Source organism: Tamandua tetradactyla, chromosome 12, assembly GCF_023851605.1.
Source record: "Tamandua tetradactyla isolate mTamTet1 chromosome 12, mTamTet1.pri, whole genome shotgun sequence".
Lineage (NCBI taxonomy): Eukaryota > Metazoa > Chordata > Mammalia > Pilosa > Myrmecophagidae > Tamandua > Tamandua tetradactyla.
In genome coordinates this window covers 74,386,279-74,410,370 of record NC_135338.1, presented here as the reverse complement: position 1 = coordinate 74,410,370, position 24,092 = coordinate 74,386,279, and the positions used below count along the sequence as shown (strand labels likewise).

The following is a 24,092-nucleotide window of genomic DNA, read 5'->3' as shown; positions in this document are numbered from 1 at the left end:
CCCCAATCCTTCCTCCCTGCTAGGATTCTGCTTTAGTCTCCTGCAGCTCTGGCTTCTGCATACCCCCTAGCCATCTGTCCTCTCTCCAGCCCCTCACACCACCTTTCTTGGTGGTCCCACCTCCAAGTCCCTCAGACTGTTCTTCTAGATCCTCCTACCATCTAGAGCCCCACCTTGGGGGTGGCATGTAAGCCCCTTCTGGCCCCATCTGTATTATGCCCAGTGAACTTCTTCAGTGCCTTCCACTGCACCTTCCTGCACCTTCACAGCACTCCCTCTCCCACAGGCCCTCTCAGACACCTGTGTGTGGTGGTACAAAATTCAGTAACGGGAGCCCTGGTGTGATTGCATGACATTCCGCTCTCCCACCATCGCGACCACCCACTGGCCCCCATGGTCTCACTAGCTGCTCTCAAAGCATACACATCCCAGGTCTGGTTTTCCGAACACAGCTCACAAGCATAGCTGTTGTGGCTCCTGTCTTTGTTGTGGCTCCTGTCTTTGTCACTCTCCTGCCACTACTGCATCCCAGGATATTCAGCTGCCACAGCCACACTCACTTCTCTATGCAACCTGTACTCCAAGGACTGGCCTCTGCCACCCCTACCCAGGCTGAGCCAGGTTCCCCAGGCCTGGCTCACTAGTGTTCATGGGATGGCACCCCTTATGTAACAGTTGTTTCTTTTCACACATCAGAGCTTCTTTTTGTTTGTTTGTTTTGCATGTTTTATTCTTTTTTTCTCTTTTTTTCTATATTTTTTCAATTTAATTTATTTTGTATTATCAAACTAAAACATTCAAACATGAATATTCTTAACATACAAACTTTCCATGTATGGTGTACAGTTAATGCCTCACAGTATCATCACATAGTAGTATATTTATCACCATGATCATTTTTTAGAACATTTGCATCACTTCAGTAAAAGAAATAAAAAGAAAAAAGAAAAAACTCACAATATCGTACTGCTTACCCTTCCCTCTCAGTGACCATTAGTATTTCCATCTACTCAATAGATTTTAACCTTTGTTCCCCCTATTTTTCCTATATCCCATACCGCTCCCTTTCATTGTTCACTAGTATTTCAATCTACTCAATTTATTTTAACATTTGTTCCCCCTATTTTTAATTTGTTTTTAATCCATATTTTTTACTCATCTGTCAATATTGTAGATAAAAAGAGCATTAGACACAGGTTTTCACAATCACGTAGTCACATTGCAAAAGCTATATCATTATACATTCATCCTCAAGAAACATGGCTACTGGAACACAGCTTGGCACTTCCCTCCAGCCTCTCTACTATACCTTAAACTAAAAAGGGGATATCTGTAAAATGCATAAGAATAACCTCCAGGATAACCTCTTGACTTTGTTTGAAGTCTCTCAGCTACTGACACTTTATTTTGTCTCATTTCTCTCTTCCCACTTTTGGTTGAGGTTTTCTCAGTCCCTTGATGCTGAGTCCCAGCTCATTCTAGGATTTCTGTCCTACATTGCCAGGGAGGTTTACACCCCTGGGAGTCATGTCCCATGTAGAGAGATGGAGGGTGGTGAGCTTTCTTGCATGTTGGCTGAGAGAGAGAGACCATATCTGAGCAACAAAAGAGGTTCTCTGGGGGTGACTCTTAGGCCTAATTAAAATTAAGCCTAATTTTAAGTAGGCTTAGTCTATCCTTTGTGGGGATAAGTTTCATATGAACAAACCCCAAGATTGAGGCCTCACCCTATTGATTTGGTTGTCCCTACTGCTTGCAAGAATATCAGAGATTCTCCAAAGGGGAAGTTGAATTTTCCCCCTTTCTCACCATTCCCCCAAGGGAACTTTGCAAATTCTTTTTTATTCACTGTTTAAATCACTCTGGGATTTATTGGGGCATGACTCTGGACAAACCTACAAAATCTCCTGCCCTATTCAAGGTTCCATGTACTTAGGATGTTCAGTTAAACTGTCCATATAAGTTATATCTCTTGCTGCTTTCAGAATTCTCTCTTTCTCTTTGACATCTGACATTCTGATTAGTAAGTATCTTGGAGTACTTCTGTTTGGATCTGTTCTGTTAGGGGTACACTGTACTTATTGGATCTGTGATTTTAATTCTTTCATAAGAGTTGGGAAATTTTCAGTGATAATTCCCTCCATTAGTGTTTCTCCTCCTTTTCCCTTCTCTTCTCCTACTGGGATACCCACAACACATATATTCATGCAATTCATGTCATTCAAGTCCCTGAGTCCCTGCTCATATTTTTCCATTCTTTTCAGTATATTTTTCTTTTGCTTGTCAGCTTTCAGATGCCCCATACTCCAGTTCACTAATCCTATCTTCTGCCTGTTGAAATCTAACATTGTAGGTTTCCATTTTTTTTTCCATCTCTTCTGTTGGGCTTTTCATGTCCATAAGTTCTGTGATTTGTTTTTTCATACTTTTGATTTCTTTTTGTTCGTCCCTTGCCTTCTTTATCCTTCCTCAATTCATTGATTTTATTTTTGATGAGATTTTTCATGTCTCTTCGAACATCCTGAATTAATTGTTTCAACTCCTGTATCTCATTTGAATTGTTGGTGTGTTCCTTTGAGTGGGCCACACCTTCAGTTTTCTTAGTATGATTTGTTATTTTTTTCCGGTGGCTAGACATTTAATTTCCTTCATTAGTTTATTCTGGAGATCGTTTTTAGTTTTTTACCTAGGATTTTCTTGCTGGATGACTTTGTTGTCTATCTGTTCTTTGACATTCAGTTCAGCTTGTTCTAGACCTCTAGCTTAGGTTTTGTTGAACAGATCAGAATTTTTCAGTTCTTGTTTTCTTGTTTCTTGCCCTGCTTGTATGGTGCCTTCCCCCACACCCCATTAGGAGGGTCTACTTAGGTATTATAGACCCCAGTCAGATTTTCCCAGACCAGACTGGCCTCCCGTCAGGAGGAAAGAGTCAGTTTTCCCTGAGGGTGAGACCCCGCAGGTTGACAGACTTTCCTATGAAGCCTCTGGACTCTGTGTTTTTCCTGTCCTGCCCAGTATGTGGCACTTGTCTGCCTGCGGGTCCCACCAGCTTAATGTGATGCAGAACCTTTAACTTCAGCAGACTCTCCCTGCTGGGGGTGTGGTTGAGACAGAGGAGAAGTTGTAGGCTGGCTTTAATCACTTCAGATTTCCAGACCCTGGGGTCTGAAATCCTTGAGGGAGGAATTCCACCTGAGCTGGGCCCCTCCCTTCTCCTGGGGAAGGCACAACATCCAGGGAGTTACTTCCTTTCACCTGACCAACCTCTTGGTCTCTCAGACAAGCTTAATTCCACCCTTGCCTGGGGCAGTTGGAGCCTGAGAAGACTTGGAATTGTATGGAAAGAGCAGTCAAGTTGTAGAAACACAGCCACAAAAAAGAAAAGAAAAATAATCCTTTCAGAGCAGGATTCCTGTTCCTCGGGTTTGCCAATAAAGAGCTTTAGTTGGTTGGTTGCTCTGTGTGTCTTCAGGTCCTTTGTGCCCCCTCCTTTCCTTCAGGGCCCAAACCTTTTCAAGTATTTTGTGCTGTCCAATCTGAAAAAAAACCTCTGGTGTTTATTTTTTTTCTTTTTCCATCAGCCCTGCCCCCTCTGAGCTGGAACAAAACCCAGCAACCTCAGCTTTTACTTGAGGTTCAGCTGACTGGGATCTATTTTTAGCAGTCAGAATTTGTTGATTAATTCCACAATTGGAGCTTGGTTGGGCTCAGCCCCTTGCTTGTTAGTAAAATCTCTTTCCTTTCCTCTCTGGGAACTAGCCTGTGGGGGAGGGGCATTGGCCTCCGCGGCTTGGGGGACCCATGGTTCTGGGTGGGACCATAGGTGGTCCAGCTTGTCCAGACTGGTCTACACTGTGTGCCTGGTCACTGATGTGGCCCCAGCAGTTCTATACTCTCTCTGGCTATTTACTAGCTGCTCTGCAGGGTGAACCAAATTCTATACCTCACTAAGTCACCATCTTGGACCCTGTTTGCCTCAGAGGCTCCTGATTTTAAGTCTTGGAGAGCTGAGCCTGAGTTTCATTTATTTTCTTATTCCTCATAGAGCTCTGTGTGTTTCTGACACATAACAACTTCTTTCTTACCTCTGTGGAAAGCAAGAAAAACACCCAAATGAGAACAATGCTTGCAATAGCAAGGGTGTCATCTACCATTACTTGGATTTGAGAGAGACTCAAGGGAAGCCAGGGGAGTGGGAAAGCTTCAGAGTGGGAATATAAAGGAAAACTTCAAGTATGCCCTAATTGGGAACTGGGCATGGAAAAGCTGGGGGTAGGTGAACTAGAAGGGAGCATCCTATGCAGTTGGTTTAGGGGAGCATTTTGGCTTTCTGTGGTTGGTCCTAAGTTGGAAGTAGGGGCAATAACTAAGGAAATTGCCAGTTATTGATAAGTCCTGTCTATTTTGGGTCAGTTGTGGCAGGGATTATGGTTTAACTTCCTGGGCTGGTTGCTGTAGATAATGGCCAGCTTACTGGGTTGCTTGTTGCAGGTAGTGGTCTGGTTACTGATGATACAGGGTCATTGTCCATTTGTGTATTCCTTCTTCCTAAATGCAACATAAACAATTCTATCTACACAATTACACTGGCCTTAGAATGTAAGTTTCTTCTATATTCCTTCCAATAGACCACCACATGTTGCCTATCACCAATTTTAGACACCTACCAATGCAGAACTGCCCCCATCCAGCATCCAAGTACAAACATCTTCATGACACAGAAGTTGGGCACTGTTTGTAGCTTTCTAGGAGCAGAGATCAACAGCAACAGAAAATCTGTGAAATTTAAAAAGTGATTTATAGTGAAATTGTCCAAGAAAATATCTTTAATCCCTAAGAATGTATCACTGTGTTATTTTCTCCCAGAAAAACCAAGATATTTCCAATACTGTAAGAAATGAAAGAGATTACAGAGACTGGAAAAAGATCAGAGAAGTAGAAATGAGTGTTTTAAGGATTTATGTCAGTTCTAGAATGTATATCCAAGAGTTTCTCATTTTTTGATAAATGTGAACAATGCCAGTATATTCTGGTCCCAACTTATACAGTTTTGTACAAAAAAATGCATCTAATTTGAATATCATAATAAAAAATTGCCATCAAGACTGGCAACAACAAAAAAAAGGTTTCTTTTTAACCTGAAAAGCTCATTCTTCCTACCTGGAGTATATAAGATGGCAGTGTTATTCTGGCAACTTAGTTGATTAAAGGTGCTTTTAAATGGTTTCTTATTATTTTTTGTTAACAGTAAAAGCACTGGAATGAATTCTTGTCAAGTAATTGCCTTGGAAGACATTTAAGATAAAAATTTGTTTGTATTTCTTAAACTTTTGATATGCAATTTCTAACGTTTAAAGAGGGAACAGGATAGAAAGATTGGGAGGAGAGTTCACTAAAGAGAGAATAATAATGTAACACTGCATTCTCAGTGAGGATGGTCTCACCCCAGGAGAGCAAAAATTGGCTCCTAGGGTGAAAAATATCTTACTCTTTTTATATATACATACAGTACAGAAACAAATATAGAGTACATCTGTGGTGTTAAAATTTAATGGGGATAGGCAAGTAGGGAAAAAATGTCTAAAATGGTTTCTAAGGGGGGGTTGATTGTGAAAAAAGTTAAACACTGATATAAAGTTAGAGTCACAAGGCTGTGGGGCATCTGGTTGCTTTTCCTAACGGTGAAAAATAAGAAATTAAGTTTGATTGCATGAAAAGGTTTTCATGGGTCCCCACAGCAGCCGCTGCAGCACCTGGTGATTCTGCCTGCAGCCATTATAGCTCCTGTCCCTACTTCTGCTGGTGGCCTTTCCTTCCTGGGCACAATCTCTCATTGGGTACCCCCTCTTCCACCCTAGCCACCTGACTGCCTGGACCTCTCAAAAATATAGTCCAAATTGTGTCTCTTTCCAGCATAAAAGCCCTCACAAGTCCTCTCCAGAGAGAAAGCCCAGACTGCTTCCCATTCCGGCCAGGCCAGCTATTTCTCCTGTTCCTAAGCCTGTCCATTTGCATTCTACTTGCTTCTGATGACTTGCTTCTTTCATAAAGGCTTTGTGGTTTTGCATTTCTTTGTGTTTGCACATGCTGGTCATTCTTCTCTCCACTGCCTCTTTTCTAGTTTGTCGGTAGGCCTCAGTTATCTCTCAACTGTCTTGTTTTGTCCCTTCCCCAGTAGAGTGTTACTACAGTGTCCTCCCCCTTAGCCTCACCTTTGGGAGAGGACCTCCCATGGCTTACCTGGAGTTTTGCTTGTCCACCCTGGACTGAGTTTGCCAAGGGCTGCTCATACCCTATCTGGCTAGGGATGAAATTAATGGAAAACACAACCTCCTTGTGCATGTAGTTCAAAGAAACAGTATAATGCTCTCCTTATAGTACAAAGGGGAAATCGGAGGACAGTACTTTATAATGAAATGTATGTTGCTTATAATGTTTGTAAATGGTGGTTACGTACATGGGAACCCATGTTGAAGCCAATAGATCCCTCCTCAGGAATAGATTTCCTGAGATTCCGGCAGCTGAAAGTACAGACTGACATGGAGGTGTTGTGATATTGATTAGAAAAATACTGGGGGTCTTGCCATTAGTAGTGAGCATTCAATACACTGCATGTAAGAAAACAGTGGCCTTAATAGGATGATGGCAATGATTTTTAATATTATAATGAGGTATATGTCACTAAGTCTAGGCTATTTCACATGTCAGGCAGGCCCATTTTGTTTATATACAGTTTTTTGTTATCAAGATAACTTTGCATTTGAGTTGGGTTAGTTTTGAGTTGATTCAAGGCCCTTCATTAATAAACATTAGGGGCTGTCTTTGGTGAGTCTTTTGACAAGACTCCAAAGTCAAAAACTGGATAAAATGGGTGCTAGTGAGCATCAGTCACAAGATTTTTACAATCACAAGGATACAAGACAAAGGCTATACAAACCTTCTCAGAGATCACAGTAGTTGGATTACAGTTCAAAGATTTCAGGTATTTCCGTCTGTCTACTCCAACATACCAGAAAACAAAAAGGAATGTCTCTATAATGATTTAGCTGTTGTAATCCTCCCTTAAATCCTAACTTCTCCCTCTCATTTAATAATTCTATCAATCTTGAGGGATATCTGGAAGACAAGTCTTCAAAATTCTTCATGCTGTAAAGGCGTGTTGACATTATGGGCCAGAAGGATGAAACTGATTGTTGTTCTTACAGAGACTGCTACTTCTGGGTTTCAGAGTTTATCAGGCATTGGAACAATGGGAAGTTTTAAGTCTCTGAAAAATAGACTTACTAAGTAAAATTTTTATGGAGTCCAGAGTGTCCTTTAGGGTTTCCAGGAACACTTTTCATTGGGGCTTGCCATACTGCCATACTGTGGCCATTTGCAATATCTGGCTTAAATAAGAGTAACCTCCAGAATGACCTCCTGACTCTATTTGAAATTCTTTTCCATTGAAACTCTATTTATTTATTTTTCTCCTTTTGGTCAACCAAGTCCATGATGCCAGGACCAGGCTTATCACTGGGAGTTATGTCCCATGTTGTCAGGGCCAGGCTTATCACTGAAGGTCATGTCCTGCATTGCCCGGGAGACTTCCACTCCTGGAAGTCATGTTCATGTAAAGGGTGGGTACAGTAAGTTTATTTGCAGGTTTTGGAATAGAGGGAGAGATCAAATCTGAGCAACAAAAGAAGTTCTCTTGGGGTGACTCTTAGACATTAATTAAAAGTAGGCTTAGCTTTGCCATTACAGAAATAAGTTTCATAAGGGCAAGCCTCAAGATCGAGGACTTAGCTTATTAAATTAGGATCCCCTATTGCTGAAGAGAATATTAGGAATTCCCCAGGTCAATAGGTTAAATAGCTCTACTTTTTTCCAGTCCCTCAAGGGACTTTGCAAATACTTTCTCATTTTTTGCCCCAAACTACTCTGAAATGCATCAGGTTATAACATTAACTTGTACAGAAAATTAAGATTTTATTCCTTATTCTAGGTTCTGCATTAAATAAAGCTGACTTAGGTTGTTTAAATAAACTGATCAGACAGGATAAATTGGATAGTATGCTACAGAAAATTTAAAAATCTCTTCATTTGGCCTCACATAGAATTAAAGGTTTGTGGGTTATTTTGCCTTTAAAGAGTTTATTTATCATTGAGAAAATAAACTAATACAGATGACCTATTCAGAAAGTAAAAGTGTAAACGACAAAATACTAAGTTTTGTGATACAAATACTCAGCGTGGTAGTATAGCATAGGATGGGCAAGAAAGTCTTTAGGGCAGGGTTTTTTTTTTAATAGTGAAAAATAACATATAAAAAAAGCAATACATTTTCAAAGCATATCACAACAAATGGTTATAGAACAGATTTCAGAATTTGGTATGGGTTACAGTTCCATAATTTTAGGTTTTTACTTCTAGCTGCTCTAAGATACTGGAGACTAAAAGAAATGTCAATATAATGATTCAGCAGTCATACTCATTTATTAAATCCTGTCTTCTCTGTTATAGCTGCACCTTCTTCTTTGATCTTTCTCCCAATCTTTAGGGGTATTTGGGCAGTGCCCATTCTAACTTTTTCATGTTGGAAAGTGTTATCGATCATTTGGCAGGGGGACAGAACTAGTTGATATTCTGGAGAGGCTAGCCTCTCTGGGTTTCAGGACTTATCTGCCCTAGGAGCCCATCTGGAGGTTGTAGGTTTCTGGAAAGACTTCATAGTGCATGGAACCTTTGTAGAATCTCAAATAGAGTCCTAGGGTTTGCAGGAATGGTTTTAGTTGGGGGTTGGCAAACCATGATAATTAGCGATAGCTAGCTGAAGCTTGCATCAGAGTAGCCTCCAGAATAGCCTCTTGACTCTATTTGCACTCTCTCATCCACTGATACCTTATTTTGTGACAATTCTTTTCCCTCTTTTGGTCAGGAAGGCAACCATACCCCAGTGTCAGAGCCAGGCTTATCCCATGTTGTGAGGGAGACTTCCACCCCTAGATGTCATGTGTCACGTAGAGGGTGTAGGGTAATGATTTTACTTGCAGAGTTTACCTAGAGAGAGAGAGACCATATCCCTCTCTCTAAGAGAGAACAACAAAAGGTTCCCCTAGAAGTAACTCTTAGGCATAACTATAAGTAGGCTTAGCTTTTCTGCTACATAAATAAGCTTCATAAGAGCAAGCCTCAAGATCAAGGACTTGACCTATTGACTTGGGAATCCCTAATGTTTGAAACAGTATCTGGGGTTTCCCAGGTGATAAAGTTTAATAGTTCCATATATTTTCTCCTGTCCCTTAAGGGACTTTGTCAATAGTTTTTTATTTTCTGCTCAACATACTCTGGGATATGTCCAAGCATTTCATTAAGCTATAAAGAATTATAAGCCCTCATCTAATTCTGGGCTCCATGTGTTTGGGCTGTTTAAATGATATACAGACAGGTTGAATTAGATTATGTGCTACAGAAAATTTAGGTTTTAGACAAATATACCTCTCTTCTTTTGGTCTCATAGAGTAGGTGAAGTTCTAAATTAAGCCTGTGCTCCTTACCCCTGTATTCTGATTTACCTTTAGTCCTGACCCAGTAGACTTCATTCTTCTCTCTACTTGAAGTCTGATCTCTTTTTCAGTTTCTTTAACAGTTGTTCTATGTGGCAACGCTGTTGTATCTGCAGAACTCCTACTGTGAGTCTTAGGTGTTACAGAAGTACCCAGAGTTCCACAGAAATACCAGGTTATACACATAAATGATAGCCTCTCAAAATCTAGTGATAACAATTACACTTCCAAACTAAATGTAACTGCTATAAGAGCTACAATCTATGCCCCAATTGTCTCATAAGTATTTTCTAAATGAGACCATACAGTATTTGCTCTTTTGTTTCTGGATTATTTTGCATCACACAATGTCCCCCAGGTTCATTCACATTGTTGATGCCTCACAACTTCATTCTTTTCTGTAGCAGCACAATATTTGATCATATGTATACACCACGGTTTACCATTCTACTTCTTTGTCAGTGTATCTGTTAGCCATCTCCATCCATTGGGCATCATGTATAACAATTAGGACAAGTTTTGACTAAATAGTTAGTGATATGAGATTCCCAAAGAGGGCCTGCCACTGTCTTCATCTATGTATAGCTTTTTTTTTGGTCAATGATTTTTTATTGACATATAATCATTCAAAGTATACAGTTAGTGGTTCACAGTATCATCATAAAACTTGTGTTGATCATTACAGTAGGTTTTGAACATTTTAATTTCTCAAAAAAAACAATGAAATTAAAAGTAAAAAAAGAATATCCAAAACATCTCATAACCTCCTATTGTTTTTTTTTCTTACTCATGTGCCCATACACTGTAAGTATGGTGTTTGAGTAAGCTGCCCATACAAGTTAAATGAAATAGTGTGCTACAAAAAGGTAAATTTTGCAACACATAAACATCCCTTCTTTTGGTCTCACACAGAAGTTGAAGTTTTATGATACTGTCAATGTCATCCTTTACTGTTTAGTCTGATTTACCTTAGTTCTTTCCAGATCAGCGTCATTTATATCTCTAATTGAAGTCTGATCACTTTTTCAGTGTTTTTAACTGTTGCTGTATGGGGTAATGCTGACTTTCATAGTTAAAGAACTCTAGCTCTGTGTCTCAGGTATCACACAAATACCCAAAGTCCCATTAAATGACCAGGTATACACAAGAGGTCTGCATCTCAGAATTTAGAAATAACCGTTACATCTCCAGAATATATGTGACTGCTGTAAGAGTTTACAATCTAGGAACCTTTATAGTAGCCCTTCACCTGATATGCTCCCAAGTTCAATTCTCAGAGTTTGCACATTACAGTTAGTCCATATTAGTGAGGTATTATAATATTTGTCTTTTCATTTCCAGCTTATTTCACTCAACATATTGTCTTCAAGGTTCATTCACCAAGTTGCATGCCTCACAGCTTCATTCCTTCTTGCAGTTGCTCAGTAGTCTGTTGTATGTATTCACCACAGTTCCCCTTTCCAGTCTTCAGTTGATGTACCCTTAGGTCACCTCCATCCATTGCAATTGGTGAACACTGCCACAATAACCAACAGTGTGCCAATGTCCATTTGTGTTCCCACTCTCAGTTCCTCCAACTATGCACCTAACTATGCAGTTGCAGGATCATATGGCAACTCCATCCCTGGCCTCCTGTGGAGCCACCACACTGCCTTCCAGAAGTGCTGCACCACTCTACTTTCCTGACAATAATAGGTACAGCTCTCTCTTTACATTTTCTCCAGCTTGTATCTCTCTGTTCAGTATTAAGCACTTTTTCACACATCATACAATCCAACCCAAGAAAAAAAAATCAGTGGTTTCCAATATAATTACATAGCCATGTCTTTGCCACCACAATATACATGAGGATATTTTCATTTCTTCCACAAAGAATCCTATACCTCTCCCCCATATCTCCCACTTACTAACATTTAGCTTTGGCTTGTTGCCTTTGTTACATCCAGTGCAAGCATATTGCAGTGTTGCCATTAATTGTTGCCATATTAGCATTGATTGTATTTTTCCCCATATACCAGCACATTTCAACACCTTGCAGTGTTGACATTCATTTGTTCTCCCTCATGCAAAAACATGCTTATATTTGTACATTTAATCACCATCATTGTTCACTCAAGGCATCACTAAGTTATACCGTCACAATCTTTATCCTCTATCTTTCCTTCTGATGTCATACATGCCCCCAGCCCTCCTCCCTCAACCACACTCAAACTCAGCTTTCAATGGTGTACTTACAATAGCGTCAGATTGTATTGTGGTATCCATTTCTGGGTCTTTACATTCAGTCCTGTGGAACATTCTCTTATGCTTCATCATCAAATGCCTAGTCTCTACCCTCTTTCTATCTCCTGATAACTGTATTCTTAACAAGTCCCAAAGTTCACTCATTAGTGTTAGTTCATATTAGTGAACTATTTGTCCTTTTGTTTTTGTCTAATTTTACTCAGCCTAATGATCTCAAAGTTCATCCATGTTATTACATACTTCATGACTTTATTCCGTTTTACAGCTACATAATATTCCATCATATGTATATACCACAATTTGTTTAGCCACTTGTCCATTGAGGGACATTTGGGTTGCATCCATCTCTTGGCAATCATGAATAATGCCGCTGTAAACATTGGTGTGCACATGTCTGTTTGTGTCTTTGCCTTCAGTTCCTCTGAATATATACCTAGTAATGGGATTGCTGGATCCTATGGCAATTCTAAGTTTCCTGAGGAATTGCCAAGCTGCTTTCCAGACTGGTTGCACCATTTTACATTCTCACCAACGATGAATAATTGTGCCTCTTTTTCCACATCCTCTCTAGCACTTATTATTTTCTGGTTTTTTTTTTTTTTTTTATAATGGTCATTGTAGTAGGTGTGAGATGATGTCTCACTGTGGTTTTGATTTGCATTTCCCTAGTAGCCAGTGACATTGAGCATCTTTTCATATGTTTTTGAGTCATTTGTATTTCTTCTTCGGAAAAGTGTCTGTCCTTGTCTTTTGCCCATTTTTTAATTTGGTTGTTTTCATTTTTTGTTGTTGTTGAGTTGTAGGATTTCTTTATATATTCTGGATATTAAATCCTTATCTGATGTGTGGTTTCCAAATGTTGTCTTCCATTGCATACACTGTTTTTTACTTTCCTGATAATGTGCTTTGATGCATAAAACTGTTCAGTTTTGAAGAGATCCCATTTATTTTATTCTTCTTTCATTGCTCACTTGTGATTGATTTGTAGAGGTCTTCTATTTCTTCTCAAATAAGATCTAGGAAACCACTATCTATCACAAGATACTGAAGATATTTCTCTACATTTTCTCTAAATGTTTTATGGTCTTAGCACTAATGTGCTAAGACATCTCAAAATTTAGAAATAATACATTTAGCCTCTGACAATGCCCCTCATTTCTCTTTTCCTTTCTGTTCTATCAAGCAGATGGCATTGTTCGATAACATAATTATCCTCAGAGCACTGGTTGCCTCTCTCCAGGTCTGGCTTAAAAAGCAAGTTTCCTCTTCCCTCTCTCTGCTGACTAAAATCTGGCTTAATAAAGGTCTGTGTTCCCCACTTTATTTGATTAGTATAAGAGTCTTGGCATATGCCTATTTGGATCTATTCTGTTTTGGCTATGCTATGCTTCTTGACCTACAATTTTATGTCTTTCATAAGACCCCAGCTGTCCCAGTTTTTAGCCTTCCCCTAGGCAATGGTCAGGTCTCTCACTGCCTGGGAGAAGGACCCCTGGGTTGGAGGAAGATTTTAAGACCCAGGCCTGGAAACACAGCTTCTCTCCACGTTTTCTCAGACTCTCTGTTTCTCACTGACCTGGGCTTAGAAATGTTCTCCCCTGTCCCCAGCAGCTCCAAAAGATTAGGGTTTGTCCCCCCGCTGTTTTAAAATACAGACAATATTATCTTTTACTCTGTGTTCTGATTCACCTTAGTTTTTACCAGATCAGCTTTATTCACTTCTGTAATTGAATTCTGATCTCTTTTTAAGTTTCCTTAACAGTTACTTTATGGAATAATACCGACTTTCAGATCTGGAGAACTCTAATTCAGGTGTCACACAGATACTTAAAGCTCTAGAGAACTACTAGGTTAAACAAAAATAAAACATCTCAAAATTTAGACATAATAGTTCAAGCTCAAGAGTAAATGTGATTGCTGTGAGAGCTTGCAATCTAAGCCCTAATTTTCTTATAAGCATTTTAAAGGAAGCTATTTTCAGAAATAAAAATATTTAACAGTTGTCTTACATTGACAAACCATATCAGAGGTTTTGTCCTTTTACCTTTATACATTTATGAGAGTTATGTTAATTAACAGGGAAGACATAATTTATATATTTGTCTTGCTTCTCTCTCTTTCTCTCTTTTTTTTTTTTTTTTTGCTTGGGCAGGCACCAGGAATCAAACCCGGGTCTCTGGCATGGCAGGCAAGAATGCTGCCTGCTGAGCCACCGTGTTCTGCCCTTGCTTCTCTTTTAAAATTCCTTTTCATTACAGATTAAGTTCTGATTTATAGGTGACCATCTATGCTTTTAGAGAAGCATTAGAGCAAAGTAATGTGACTGACAAGTAAATTGGTTGCTTCCATGATCTGTAGCCTTTTTCTAAGAATAACTAAAACCATGACTAATAATATCATCCCATTGGCTCACATCATACAGCTCAGTACCAGGATATAACATGGACAACGAGAACATCGTCAAATGTTTAGGAATTACAATCTCTAAATATATGAATAACATTTTACCCATATCAATTTAGCCAACAAAAGGATAGAAAATCCCTTTTAATTATTCTAATACTCCCAAACACCTCCTATGTAATATATTAAGCTATTTTAGCACCTTAAATTTTCAAGTTGAAAGAACAACTCCTTTGCAACTGTCTTCCTTTAAAAGTGAGAAGACTTGTCTTCTGAAATAAAGGAAAAGGTCAACATAAACATTAACAAGGATATTATTCTGATATAAAATATTTGTCTTCAAGACAGAATACTTGGATGGTTAATTAAAACTTTTTATAACTTTTCATTAAGAGTAGACTAACAATTTACATTATTTAACAGAGAGAAAACTAAACTTTAGTTTTGTATGAATACATGGTCTGACACAAAAGCTTTTTTTTAAAAAAAAATGTCATAAACAGGTTCATCAGATTTTGGTCAACATTGACTATTACAGACAGAATTCACTTTTATATAGCTTTTAACAACTTTACATATTCACTCAGGCCGCATAGTCAGATAGAAAATTCTCACAAACTTTTTATAACAACAAACAAAATTCACTTTAATCAGAAAATATGATCCATCTTAGTATGGAAAATACTAAAAATACTGTCCATCCCATCTTTGTTCTTTATTTATCCAGACTGTATATAATTAGAAATAAATTTGATAACAAATTTACAAACTTTAAATGTGCATACTACCTTCTTTGAACATGCATATTACCTTCCAGTAACAGGATTCATGAAGGGGAGAAGAGACAGATATTACAAAATAATGGAAGAAGGAAGAAATTTATGCTTGGGTTTGGAACACAGCCAGGCATTTATTTACTTTATACTCACAACACACAAATGACTACTTAACAGTATGCCTATAATCTCTCAGTCCAATCCAGCACTACCTTCGAAGGTCAGAAGAGCCCAAGCTTGATATAATCAGTTCTTTAATAATTAAGGGATTTATATTAAAAAACTCAAAATTTTTCTCAACATATTCCCAAGTACTAAATAATACGAGGAATATGTTAGTCCACAAAATTAAGTTATAGCTTTTAAAAAACTAGTTCAGAACTCTTTATTCAAATGCTACTTTCTTACTTAAAGGTCTTACAAGTGTCATCTCTTCTATGAGGTCTTCTTAGGTCATTCTTTATCTATTCGCTTTTTTAAATTCTTTTGGCATTTTTATTCCTTTATTACTACTGTCTTATACTATGCCCTGGTACAAGTATATTCCAACTAGAATATACTCTTTGAAGCTAAGAGTTATGTCTTCCCCATTCATGACAGCACATTACTAACAAAGATATATACTGAATGACATTAACAGAACCACAACATATTCAAATTCTCTCACTTACTGGGATAATAAATGGCAAAGTAATTAAAAATTCAGATAATCATTTTTCACATACTGGGATAATATATGGCAAAGTAATTAAAAATTCAAATAATCATTCAGAGATTTTTATAAAAATCTCAATTACATTTCTTATTAAACTCAACTAATTTTTTAAATAGAATCTATTTGAAGCCTCAGCATACCTTTATTTTTATTATATTTTATATGTCATTGTTATCATGTACATTGATCCTTTTATGCAACCTGTTTGAGTAGGTTATTTATTTATTTATTTATTGACATGGGCAGGCTCTGGGAAGTGAACCCAGGTCTTTAGCTTGACAGGTGAGAACTCTGCCATTGAGCCACCGTTGCCCACCCTGAGTAGGTTATTTTTAAGAGAAATTTTGAAAATGTACTTATAATACTAACTTATTTTGTCAGTATGCTTGTATAAATTTAGGGAGAACTTATCTAAGCAGAATAAAATTGCCTTTGATTAAAAAATTCATCATAAAAACAGGAATTGGACTGGACTTTCTCACGGTAGTTTTTTCAGCTGTGCTTGCTTTTTTATTCCTTCTATTGGAGGATTAAAAGAAAAAACCTCTTTGTTCCTATATCCTAAAACTATGGACAATCCTAAAAGTACACTGACTATCAAGCTCTAAAAAACATACTCCAATTGTTTAATTTGGCCCAAGCCTTATTAATCCAGGAAAACTTTTGCAAAATTCTCAAGGACCTTCAATTTATTGAAATTCGGTAATTAGGTGTTAAGTTACTCCTATCCCAAAGCTATTTAAATTTTAATAATGATTTGTTTACTACGGTTACCATTGTGAAGGTATTAGAGATATGAATAAAGCTAATCTGGTAAAGATTAAGGCAAATCAGAACATAGGGTAAAAGATAATATCGTCTGTATTTTAAAACTTTAACTTCTGAGGTGATGTCATCAAGATGGCCATGTTAACAACTACTGAAATCCTCTCCTCAGAGATTCAGGGTTAAAAAGAAACAATTCTAAATTAATCAGAAATCTGGAGAAGGATATGGCCTGGTGAGGGACCCAACAAATCCCAAATTGAAGAAGTAGAAGAATATCAGATAGGAAATTTCAGTCCCAGACCTGCCAGTCCTCTCCTCTCCTGTTCATGTGGTCTCACAGCATGGGACAGGCAGAGAAACAGCAGCAGGGACCCCTTCCAATAGGGACACAGAATACATATTCTCTCACTGTAGTGGAACAGACTCTCACCTTTCGGAGATGTGGGGGATAAGGGAGAGCATTTCAAGGCCCAGGTCAGTGAGAGACTGAGAGTCTGAGAAAATGTGGATGGGGAAAAACCCCATTGATGAACCTCTCGACTAAATACAGTCCAGTGGTTGCAAAAGGCTCAGTTACTGCACTTCCCTGTGGTAGCAGGGCTCCAGAGCCTTAGACAGCATCCCATTTGGGGGTTGCCAAGTTGTTACCAGACATATGTGGTGAGTTTTCTGCCCAATGCACTTAAATGACCAACTCCTGAGACATCAGGGTTTCCAAGAGCGAGAGTTCATTGCTAGGTGTGAAGCAGGCCCTAAATTCTGTCTTCTCCAACTGCATTAAGTGTGATCATTTTACACTATCAAAAGATGGCTAGGTTTTGGAATAATGAGCACAATGGCTCCAGATGATTAGAGATGATCTAATTATTGCTCATGTGCAGATTGATTACATGCTTAGTCACAGAACCTGTGTACAGGATGGCAGTCTTTATATGATTATGAGTGTGATATTTAGTATTATGAGATATAGGTCACTTATAGATTAAAGTCTAAGCTACTATACATGTCAGGTGGGCCCATTTTGGTTGGATCCAGTTCTGGTTATCAAGATAACTTTGGAATTGCGGTGGGTTGGTTCTGGGCAACCCAAGGTGTTTCATTAATAAACATTAGGGGCTGTTTTTAGTGATCACAAGACTCCAAAGTTGAAAAATTCAATTAAAAGGGCACAAGTGAGGGTCAGTCACAAGGCTTTTTCAATCACAAGGGCATAAGACTATACAAACCTTATCAGAGATCAAGGCAATTGGATTACAGTTCAGAGATTTCAGGTATTTCATTTGTCTGCTCCAATATACCAGAAAGCAAAAAGAAATATCTGTATAATGATTCAGCAGGCATAATCATCCCTTAAATCCTAACTTCTTGATTATACCAGTGCTTTAAAAATTAACTGAATAGAGAAATTATTTCTTTTCATGCAAACTAGTAGAAGTTGTGATTATTTTTAATATTTTTTAATTAAAGAGGTTGTAAGTTTACAGAAAAATGATGCAGAAAATATGGAGTTCCCATATACCCCGTTGACACACATTGTTTTTCCTGTTATTGACACTTTGAATTTGTGTGGTACCTTAGTAACAATTGATGAAAGAATATTATTATAATTATACTATAACTATGGTCCATAGTTTACAATAAGGTTTACTGTTTGCATTTTATAGTCCTATAATATTTTTATTAAATATTATTCTATTGACATATATACAACATAAATTTACCTCTTTTAACCACATTCAAACATATAATTCAGTGGTGTTAATTACACTCACAATGTTGTACAACTCTCACCACCATCCATTTCCAAAACTTTTCCATCAGGCCTAACAGAATTTCTGTGCCAATTAAGCATTAACTCCCCATTCCTGCCTCCACTTTGGCCCCTTGTAGCCTGTATTTTAGTCTCTGGCTATAAATTTACCTATTCTAATTATTATCTATCCATGAGATCATACACTATTTGTCTTTTTGCATCTGGTTTATTTCACCCTACATGATGTCTTGAAAGTTCAGCCATATTGTTCCATGCATTAGATCTTCATTCCTTTTTATGGCTGAATAGTATTCCATTGTAGATGTGTTACATATTTTGTTCATCTTTTCATTGGTTGGTGGAAACTTGGGTGCTTCCATCTTTTAGCATTTGTGAATTCTGCAGTGAGCACTAGTGTGCACAACTCTGTTTGAGTCCCTGCTTGCAATTCTTTTGGGTATATACCCAGAAGTGGAATTGTAAGTTGCATGGTAATTCTGTACTTAACATTCTGAGAACTGCCAAACTGTTTTCCACAGTTGCTGCACCATTTTACATTCCCACCAACAATAAATACATGTCCCTATTTCTCCACATTCTCTCCTACACTTGTAATTATCCATTTTTATTTTATAGTAGCCATTCCAGTGGCTATGAAATGGTATCTTCTTGTGCTTTTGATTTACAGTTCCCTAATGGCTGATGATGTTAAGCATCTTTCATGTGCTTTTTGGCCATTTGTATATCTTCTTTGGAGAAATATCTATTCAAGTATTTAGCCCATTTGGTAATGGGCTGTTTGTCTTATTGTTAAGTTGTAGTATTTCTTTATATATTCTGGATATTAAACCCTTATTGGATACATGGTTTCCAAATAATTTTTTCCATTCTATAGGCTTCCTTTTTACATTCATGATGAAGTCCTTTGATGCACAGAAGTGTTTAATTTTGATGAGGTTCCATTTATATATTTTTTCTTTTGTTGCTTGTACTTTTGGTGTAAAGTCTTAAGAAATTACTGCCTAAAACAAGGTCCTTCAACATGTTTTTTTCTAAGAGTTTTATAGCTTCGTTTCTTATACTTAGGTGTTTGATCCATTTTGAGTTGATTTTTATATATAGTGTAATATTCCAGTCCACCTTCGTTCTTTTGCCTATGGATATACAGTTTTCTCAGTACCATTTATTGAAGAGACTGTTCTTTCCCAATTGAGTGGACTCGGCAGCTATAGACATAACATATATAACCATTTTTGTGAGGGTTTATTTCTGAACTCTCAGTTTGATTCCATTGGGCTATGTGTCCATTGTGCCAGTACTGCACAAGGACACTGTAGTTTTGTAATAAATTTTAAAATCAGAATGTAGGAGCCTTACAACTTCCTTCATCTTTCTGTGGTTGATTTTGGCTACTTGGGGCCACTAACCAGTCCTTATAAATCTGATGATTGGCTATTCCATTTCTTCAAAGAAAGCTGTTAGATTTTGATTGGGGTTGTGTTGAATCTGCATATCAGTTTGGGTAGAATTGACATCTTAACAATATTTAGTCTTCCAAGTCATGAATGTGGAATGTCTTCCTATTTATTTAGGTCATCTTTGATTTTTTTTTTTTTTAGCAATCTCTTGTAATTTTCTGCATATAAACCCTTAATCTTGGTTAAATTTATGCTGAGATAATTGATTCTTTTAGTTGTTATTATAAAATAAATTATTTTCTTGATTTCCTCTTCAGGTTTTTCACTTTAGTGCATGGAAACACTGTATTTGCACATTGATCTCATGACCTGCTGTTTTGCTGAAGTCATTTATTAGCTCTAGTTGTATTATGGTGGATTTTTTTGATCTACATGTAGGATTATGTCATCTACAAATGGAGGAAGTTTTACTTCTTTTTTTCCAATTTGGATCCCTTTTATTTTTTTCTTGCTTAATTGCTCTGGCTAGAACATCCAGTGTTGAAGAACAATGGTGACAGTAGACATATCTTGTTCCTTAGAGGGAAAGTTTTCAGTCTTTCAGCGTTGAGTATGTCATCTTTCGGTTTTTTATATATGCTTTTTTCATATTGAAGAAGTTTCCTTTTATTCCTAGTTTAAAAGTTTTTATCAAGAAAGGGTGTTGGATTTTGTCAAATGCCTTTTCTGCATTGATCAAGATGATCATGCAATTTTTTTCTCCTTCTATTTGTTAATGTGGTATAGTACATTAATTTGTTTTATTGTGTTGAACCATCAGTGTGTACCTGGAATAAAATCCACTTGATCATGATGTATAATTTTTAAAATGTTCTATTAGATTTGATTTGCTGGTATTTTACTGTGGGTTTTTCCATCTATGTTCATTAGCAAGATTGGTCTGTAATTTTCTTTCTTGTAGTATGTTGTCTGGCTTGATTTTGGGGGTGATTTTGGCTTCATAGAATGAGTTGGGTATTGTACCCCCTTCAACTTTCTGGAAGAGTTTGAGTAGGATTGGTATTAATTCTTCTTCATGTGGTTGGTAGAATTCACCTGTGAAGTCATCTGGTTTGGACTTTTCCTTGGTAGGCTTTGATGACTGTGTCAGTCTCTTTATTTGTATTAGTCTGTTGAGGTTTTCTATTTCTTTTTGAGTCAGTGTAAATTGTTAATGTGTTTTCAGGAATTTGTCCTTTTCATCTAGATTATCTAATTTGTCTTTTTCATCTAGATTATCTAATTTGTCGACAGTAATTCATAGTTATTTTTCTTATAGTTCTTTTCACTTCTGATGGGTCTCCTTTTATTTTTGATTTTAGTTATTTGCATTCCTCATTTTAAAAAGTTTGTCAGTTTACTAAGGTTTTGTTTATTTTTCTTTTCAAAGAGCCATGCTTTGCTTTTGCTGAGTCTCTTTGTTGTTGTTTTGTTCTCTGTTTCATTTACCTCTGCTCTAATCTTTCTTTCTTTCCTTCTGCTCACTTTGGGTTTAGGTTGCTCCTTTTTTTCTAGATCTTCAGTTGTGAGGTTAGGTCCCTGATTTGAGATCTCTTTTTAAATTTAAGCATTTAGAGCTATAGATTTCCCTCTCAGTACTGCCATTGCTACATCCCATAAGTTTTGGTATATTGTGTTTTCATTTTCATTTCCCACAAGATATTTCCTTATTTCCCTTTTGATTTCTTCATTGACATATTGGTTGCTTAAGAGTGCATTGTTTAATTTCCACATATTTGAGTATTTTCCATTTCTCCCTCTGTTATTGATTTCTAGTTTCATTCTATTGTGGTCAGAGACAAAACATTGTATGGTTTCAGTATTTTTGAATTAATAGAGACTTACTTTGTGACCTAAGATATATTCTATTTTGCAGAACCATCTATGTGCACTAGAGAAGAGTGTGTATTCAGCTACTGAGGGGTGAAGTGTTTTATATATGTCTGATAGGTCTAGTTGTTTAGAGTATTGTTCAAGTCTTCTATTTTCTTATTGATCTTCTTTCTAGAGGCTCTATCCATTATTGAAAGTGGTGTAGTCTCCTACCATTGATGTAGAACTGTCTATTTCTCCATGCCTTATCTGTCAATATTTGCTTCATATGTTTTAGGTCTCTGCCGTTGGGTGCTTATATATTTATAATTGTTTTGTCTTCTTGTTGAATTGACCCATTTATCAGTATATAATGATCTTCTTTGTCTCTAGTATTGGTTTTTTAGTTAAAGTCTATTTTATCTGATATTGGTATAGCCACCCCAGCTACCTTTTGGTATCTACTTGCATTGTAAAGTTTTTCCCATTCTTTAACTTTCAGCCTAGTTATAGCTTTGAATTTAAGGAGAAACTCTTGTAAACAGCATCGAGTTGGCTCATGTTTGTTTGTTTAATCCATTCTTCCAATTTCTACCTTTTGACTGGAAAGTTTAATCCATTTACATTTAAAGTCACTACTGATAATGCAGGACTTTCTTCTGCTATTTTGCTCTTTGGTGTTTTTAAGTGTTATACTTTTTTTTTGTCCTGCAAACCTTCTGTTAATACCTGTTTTCATACTTTTTATTTTTAGTGTACCATTTTGAGTCTCTTCTTCATTTTTTCTGAATATGTTTTTCATATATTTTCTTTGTGGTTACCATGGGACTAAGATTTAACATCCTAAATGTATAACAATCACGTTTGATTTTATGCCATATTAACAACATATATGTACTCTGGTCCTATACTCTTTCATTTCCCCACCTTTTGTTGTACTTGTTATATCTCTATGTTTTCTGTGTCCAAACCAGAGATTTATTTATTATTACTTTTTATGCATTTTCAATTTAGAACCTTAAAGAAATAAAAAAAAATGCAATACAATATTGCTGGCATTATTATTCTCGTACGGTATTCTCGTACGGTTACCTTTACTGGAGGTCTCAGTTTCTTTATGCAGCTTTGATCCTGCATAAAGCTTTACTTTCAGTCTGAAGAACTCCCTTTAGCATCCTTGTAGGCCATTCCTAGTGATGATGAATTGCCTTAGCTTTTGTTTATCTGGGAATGTCTTACTAGCTCCCTCATTTTTGAAAGACAATCTTGCTGTATATGACATTTTTAGTTGGCAATTATTTTCTTTTAGGATTTTAAACATTTTTCCTCACTGCATTATTGCAGTAGTTTCTGATATGAAATCCATAGTTTCTGATATGAAATCCGTGGTTTCTGATATGAAATCAGAATATTTTTGGTACTCCATTGCTTTTTTCTTTTAGCTTTCAGAATTCTCTTCTTGTCTTTGGCATTCAACAGCTTGACTACTATGTGTATGGACATATTACTCTTCATGTTTATCCTGTTTTTGGTGTGTTGGTTTTCTTAAATGTATACATTCATGTTTTTCATTAAATTTGGGAATTTTTCTCCTATTATTTCTTTGAATACATTTACATTTAAAGTCACTACTGATAATGCAGAACTTTCTTCTGCTATTTTGTTCTTTAGTGTTTTTAAGTGTTACACTTTTTTTTTGTCCTGCAGACCTTCTGTTAATACCTACATATTTTTTATTTGTAAATAAATACAAATTTGTAAATAAATAAAAATAAATTTGTGAATAAAACAAATATTTATTTTGTATTTACCTTTTGAGCCCCTTCTTCATTTTTTCTGAATATGTTTTTTATATATTTTCTTTGTGGTTACCAAGGGACTAAGGTTTAACATCCTAAATGTATAACAATCACGTTTGATTTTATGCCATATTAACAACATATACACGCAACATAAATGCCTCTTTCTCTCTTCTGTGAGTCCCATAATTCACAAATTGATATGCTTGATGCTGTTCCACATGTCTGTGAGATTCTGTTTGCTTTTTTTTTTTTAAATTCTGAATAATTTCAATTGTCTTGTCTTCTGTTCAGTGATTCTTTTGCCAGACCCAATCTGCTGTTGAAACCTGCTAGGGACTGTTTCATTTCAGTAATTGTGGTCATTAACTGCAGTATTTCTGTTTAGTTCCCTTTTTAAATTTATAATTCTTTATTGAGATTCTGATATTGTTCATTCATTGTTCTCTTGATATTCTTTCATTCTTTCTCTGTGTTTTCCTTTATCTCCTGAGCATATTGAGAATCATTTTTTTTAAAGCCTTTTTTTCCATTACATTCAAAGTCTGGTCCAAACAAACAAACTCATGATGGTTTCTAGATTTTTATCTTATTCCTTTGGATGGGTCGTCATTTCCTGTTTCTTTCCTTGTCCTGTAGTCTTTTTTTAAGATCACGTTTTGTTTTGTTTTTCATGGGCAGGCACCAGGAATCGAACCGGGGTCTCTGGCATGGTAGGCGAGAATTCTGCCACAGAGCCACCAGTCCTGTAGTCTTTGGTTGCACACTATGCATTTTACTATTTTAAAGTGTTAATCATGGGGGTTTAGTCTTTGAG

At 36.9% G+C, this 24,092-nt stretch overlaps 1 protein-coding gene and 1 long non-coding RNA gene across 3 annotated transcripts in view; one reads left to right on the top strand and one right to left on the bottom strand.

The window, feature by feature from the left end:
- Positions 1-24,092, bottom strand: part of LOC143652382 (uncharacterized) — a 47,043-nt gene that overhangs the window by 11,534 nt on the left and 11,417 nt on the right. The gene's annotated exons all lie outside the window — the stretch shown is intronic.
- The window catches only part of NIPA1 (NIPA magnesium transporter 1), a 62,143-nt gene that overhangs the window by 31,247 nt on the left and 6,804 nt on the right, over positions 1-24,092 (top strand). The gene's annotated exons all lie outside the window — the stretch shown is intronic.